Raw genomic sequence first — 6373 nt, 5'->3', positions numbered from 1 at the left:
ACTACTGCATCGAGTTGTATATTTAGATAAATGGTAATTTTTCTCCACCCCTTTTGAGGTTATAGGTTGGATTATCTTTATGATGTGAAAACTAAAGTGTTGATGTTAGTTTTTTTAATATAACTAACACTATGTTCCTATTAAACATGGTTGAATGAGCAGAATATAAAGAATATATAACTGAGCAAATTAATTTGGAATTGAAGAATAGGCAAATTAATGATTGCTATGCAATTTTATTAGTGAACTAAGGAAAAATATTTGATTTGTCGAGTAGTATATCAAAAAATTTGAATTTTTAAATAGATCTATGAGAATGTACACGTCAATGCAAAAGAGTCCAGATTTGGAAAGGTATGTGTGCTCTATTTTATGTTATACTAAATTTAATGGCCTCTACTCCATGTTGTAGTTAGTATGAATTATTTCATATTGTAGTAACTGCCTATCATTGATACTGCAGTAAAATTGATGTATTGAGAGGAAACAAGAAAGTTGTTATTATCCATGTTCCCTACAGACTAAGGAAAACCTAAAGTTGGAGAAGAAATTCAAGCTTCCATAAGCGTTGCACAAAGGAATTAGCTGTCAGCTTGCCTTGAAGACTAGATGCTAGCTCACTTGTGTTTTGGGTTCAGAATAGATATCTGAGGTTCTGAATAGATTTAGAAGATGTGTAGCACCAACAAACTCTTGAAACACTACCAAAATATATTTGATCTGCATTTCACATTAGCTATTCTTTTTTCTAGTACATTTGATTATACGGCCATAATTGTGATTTTTTTAACCTTAAATTTTCTTCAAAATCAGCACGCTTTGAATTTTTTGATAGTGTAGTAACTGTACTTTATTTGTCCTTTGAATTTTGCTCTTTCTATATGAAGTTTATGACATGGTCCAAGCATCAGCTTTACTCATTTTCACTTTATGATCATTGATCTTTGACTTCATCTTATCACTTTGGTGTGGGAAGCTCGATATCATTCTTAGCTGGCAACTCTTCAACAATTGCAGAGATGTAAGTATATACCATAAGAGACGACGTGCTTGGTAAGTTTTTATAAATAATAATAAACCTTATCCTTTTTAATATGATGATAAAACTTATATCGATTTAACATTTAAAATGCAGTAGCTACGACACATGTCAGACTCTTGCTTCACACTCTGGTATCTTGCTTTCTTTGCAGGAGGAAGGTGAAAAACTAGACAAACTTTAATCATTTTATGTCTTTACTGAAGTGCCCGATTGACTCAACTCGTGGGCTGATATGGGATGATATGGGCTGATATAGAGCTAACTGATGCATTTGATAAATGCATTTGAAATTCGAGGAGTGGTTGTTCTATCTGCCCAAGAAGACAATAAGTCTCAAGCAATTGCCACTGCCTTTCAAAGGCATTTTTCGTCTGTCATTTATCATTGTCGTTTAATGCTAGCATAGAATTGACATCTAGATTTTTGAAATTGGTTGCTGCACCAATAATACATAGCTGTTTGGGTTGTTTGCTTTCAGATGCCACCTACAAGTTTGGATAGTTGTTATAAGAGCACCATTCTCATGTAAAGCCATATTTATGATTATTTATCCTTTGATTTCAGTACAATCATATTAATGTTTGGCCCGTGCTCAACACAGGCCATGACCCTCTAATGATTTTTATAATTTGCGATATCTATCATTCTGAAGTGTTTTTGAGTTTTGTCGTTATTGAAATAATTTAAATTATATTTAAAAATTATTTAAATTTATTTAAATAAAAATTATTTAAATAGGGGTCATATTAATAACAAGTATAAGTAATAATTCGCAAGTTATCAAATCGACGTACCATATAGGAACGGAAGAATACAACATTAACACATGGCTCTCTTGAATTATTGTTAATTACGATCGACACTAGTAAATTATATCATTTTTATGATTTCTATAATATATCGATGTCTATTATGTCTAAAGTGTTTTGATTTTTGATTGTATTATTTAAATATAAAAATAATAAAACTATGAGAAAACGGTCTAAAACTTCCTCAATCTATGCTCGAAATTTCAACTAAACACCCCAACTTTACTGGAGTCCTATGTCCCCCTGAACTATTTAAAACTGAAATTATTACCTCCCTAAATGCTTTAGTAACAAGGTGAGTGTAATTTACTCTCTTTGAGAGAGTGAGCATTGAAAATAAATTATTGAACTTTTATTTTTAATATTTTTTTTTATTTTATGTATTTTTAATTACTCGTTTTTTAATTTATTTTCTTTTTTCCTCACAGCAACATACACCAATTTCTCCACCTCTCATCATGTCATTGCCATTGCCATTGCTGTCGCCACCATCTCTGCGCACTTTCTTTCTTCCTCGTAGCAACATAGATAAATTTCTCCATCTCTCACCATGCCATTTCTATTGCCACCGCCACCATCTCCACGCACTAGATTCACCATGAAACTTTAAGATTTTTCTTAATTCTTAAATTTTTATTCTATAATTTATGCATGGGATGAGGAAATTTGAAAACCAACTCTCTATTGATATTATTGGAGCTATTAATCATCCTTTTACATGTCAAATTCTATTCTTTGTTCTTCAAAATTTCAGGTTGACAATTTTAATCTAAATTCATTTTTTAAGAAAAAAATATACAAACTCATATGTAATTTTGATATGGATGTGAAAATGAAAAGGTCAATATTTATGCTTCGGGTAGTAGTATCCATTGCCCTAATTTGAGCAATTTAACAATGCATTCATGAAAATAATCCTAGTATCCTTGGCTAGAAATAAAAATATCTTTGACTATTTTCGTACATACAAAATTCTCTTTCAAGTAATCCAAAAATAAACATTGTATGCGTAACTTTATTTACACAAGATTTACAACCGAAGAAGAAAATGAAATAAATTAATTTATTATTTTTTTCATGTAAAAAGATTGATTTTTCTCTTCAATCCCATTTGATGAATTTGTATTTTTAGAAATACCCATTAATATTTTTTGTTCAAATTCATTACTAAAACAAGATTCTTATTTTGATTTTTTTAAAATTTAGTCTATTTTTGCATTTCTAGCTATTAGTAGAACCTTTGATGTTGTTTTAATGTTTGAAAATAGTGGAAGGTGATGAAATGAAGAAGAATGGGGAAGAAAGTAAATAAAAAATAATTTTAAATAGTAATTACACGTGTTAAATATGAATTGGTGTGTCTATTTCACTCTCTACTCAAAATGTAAGTGTAGCATTTCAGGGAGAAATTAATTTCACTTTAAAATAGTCCAGGGGGTAATAGGACTCCCGCAAAGTATAGGTGTGTAGTTGGTAATTGGGTAATAGATTGGGGGAACATTTATCCATTTTCTCTAAAATTACTTTACATTTACATTTTAATTTGTTTATATTTAATCAGCTATATGACCTTAGAGCCGTCAATATGGGTCAGGATCATTGGACTGACACGTCCCAGTCTGTTGATCGGGCTGGACTACGATTTTTACAATCCGTTTAAGAACAGGGCTTCTTAGCCCTACCCGAATAAGCCCGTTGGGCTTGAGCAATATAGGCTGGGCCAGCTCATGGATTAAATAAAAATAATTTAAAAATAGAATAGAGTACTAAGAATAAAAAAAAGGAGTCCAAACTCAAAGTCTATTTAGACCATCATAGATATTTAAATGTTAATTATATTTATAAAATATCTAAACAATTAAAATATAAAATATAAATTTTTTATAGAATCAAATATGTTTGATGAAGATGATGTGGCGAGTTGAACACGCCATAAGTGCCATGAGAATTTTCTTAAGAGTTCATTTTCACTTTTAATGGACTAAATATTGACATATTTTTGTGTTTTACTGTGATCAATTAAAATAAAATTAGCTTAATATTCCTATTTAGCTAGTTATATTATTACTCATTAACTGTTTGATTTGTTTTTCAACATCTCTGTTTGATTAGAATTTGGTGTCAAAACTTATTCAATTTCATAGATTATTATGAGTTTTTGGTAAATTTGAGACCTGATTAATAAGTAGTAACTTCATGTAATATTATATTATAAATATTTATGTAATTAACATTTTAAAATTTAAATTAAGATTATAAAAATAAGAAAAAAATTGCAGGAATTGACAAACTTAAAACCATAATTACAATAAATAGCAACAGTTTCTCAAAATTATATTTTATAATAAAAAAAGTAGCATTTTTTTGCCCATTAGCTCTATACACGCGTGTTTCACTCTTTTTTCTATTGTCACTCAATTATTTTACCTTTCTCCAATTTATCCAAAAACAAACTTCACAAACATCATCTCTTTCCTTCTTTTTTCACATAATTACACCTTCACTATATGTAATTTTCTTCATGTAAATTCGCCAATAAACAAGACCCTGAATTCCTCAAAAAAGTTTCTTCAATTCCCGTAAGTATCTCTCTCTTTTCTCACATAGTTACACTTTTACTATGTGTATTTTTCTCTCTATTATTTTATTTTTCGCTATATTTTGTAATCTCTAATATCACCATCTATTTTTTTTCAAATTGCACATATAGAGGAGAAGGAGTATGTTGCTGCTAAGTTAAGGTGAGTGTATTTTAGTTTGCTTGAAAATGGGAAAATGGTGAATTTTATTGGTTGGTCCATAAAGTGAAGAAAGAGTTATGTATTCTGTTGCTAATTGTGGAGGCATGGAGAAGATGAAGATGGTGTGTTGTTCTCTGTCCGGTGAAGAGAAAAAATTTTGAACCCCCTCGTTGTGTGTAATACTCTATCAAATATAGAAATTGATAATTAGTTTGTTATAAATACATATCAGAGTTATATTTGTTATTTTTGTAAGGTAATAAACATATGGATTAGACATGTATTCTCTAAATACATATGCAGAGCTACATGTATTTTTTTGTAATGTAATATGTATTATGTAAAAGAAAACATATGCATATTATGTATTTCATGTACTTATGTACTTATTAGAGGATAACATATGTACTTATTTTTATTTTTTACTGTTTAAGATATGTATATGTATTTTTTTGATTACCTATATGTATGTATATAGTTAGCTTTTTTGTTATAGAGATTTTGTATCCTATATGTTTGTATATACATACGAGATAGATACGTATTTTTATAAATGCATAAGCAGATATATATATATATATGTATGTTTTGCACTATAAATACATATGATTACCTATATGTATATGTATATAGTTGTCATTTTTGTTATAGAGATTTTGTGTCCTATATATTTATGTATATATATGAGCCATATATGTATTTGTGTAAATACATATGTAGATCTATATGTCTATTTAATTTTATGTATTTTGTGAATATATATATATGTAATATAGATTTTTGTCTTTTAGAAATAAAAGATAGAAATAGAAGTGTAAAAAAATAAAATAAAATAAAATAAAAATATTAAAAAAAAAATCCAAAAAAAAATCCAAAAAGAGGGGAAAAAATAGAAGTGTAAAAATAAAAGAGAAAAAAAGAAATAAAAAATAAAAATAGAAAGAAAAAATGAAAAATAAGAAAAGAAAAAAAATGAGAAAGGAAAAAATAAGAAAACGAAAAAGAAAAAAAAAAAGGAAAAGGGAAAAAAAGAAGAGACAAAATAAAGTGGAAAGAAAACCCTAGAAAACAAAAAAGAAATCAAAATAAAAAAAATAAAATGATAAAAAGAAAGAAGATGAAAAAAAACTAACAAAAAAAGTTAGAGATATAAGAGACTGGAAGAGAAAAAAACAGTAACGATGATTTATTTTGAATTTTTGAAGTTGAGTTTGATTTAAAGGAATCTACGAATTTAGATAAAAGTAATTTATGAAAAAGAAATCTACTGTTTTAAAAAGGAATTTAATGTTTTAAATACATGAGATAATTATTCCTTATTTAACTCAACTGATTTTTGTAAAAGAAGGACAGAAAATCTTGTTATACATTTATTTTAGTAGCAACACTTTTATAAAATACAAAATACAAGTTACTATTTCAGGTAATTATAAAACAGTTGCTATGAAACTACTAATTATGAACTTAAGTTTGCTACTTATGAAATTTTTTCCAAAAATAATCTATATATATATAATAAATCAAAGAAGTTATCCTAAAATTATGCCAAGTGACATATTGAGAACTAGCCACTTGGTATTTTGGCAACAAAACTCTATTTTGTTGGCAACAAAATTTATATTACTGATTAATTATTTATTTTATATATAGATTTTTAAATTTTCATATCTATATATATAATAAAGCAAAGAAGTTAGCCTAAAATTATGCCAAGTGACATATTGAGAACTAGCTACTTGGTATTTTGGCAACAAAAATCTATTTTGTTGGCAACAAAATTT

Source organism: Capsicum annuum, chromosome 2 (assembly GCF_002878395.1).
Source record: "Capsicum annuum cultivar UCD-10X-F1 chromosome 2, UCD10Xv1.1, whole genome shotgun sequence".
In the NCBI taxonomy this organism is placed as follows: domain Eukaryota; kingdom Viridiplantae; phylum Streptophyta; class Magnoliopsida; order Solanales; family Solanaceae; genus Capsicum; species Capsicum annuum.
This window is presented reverse-complemented; position numbering follows the sequence as displayed.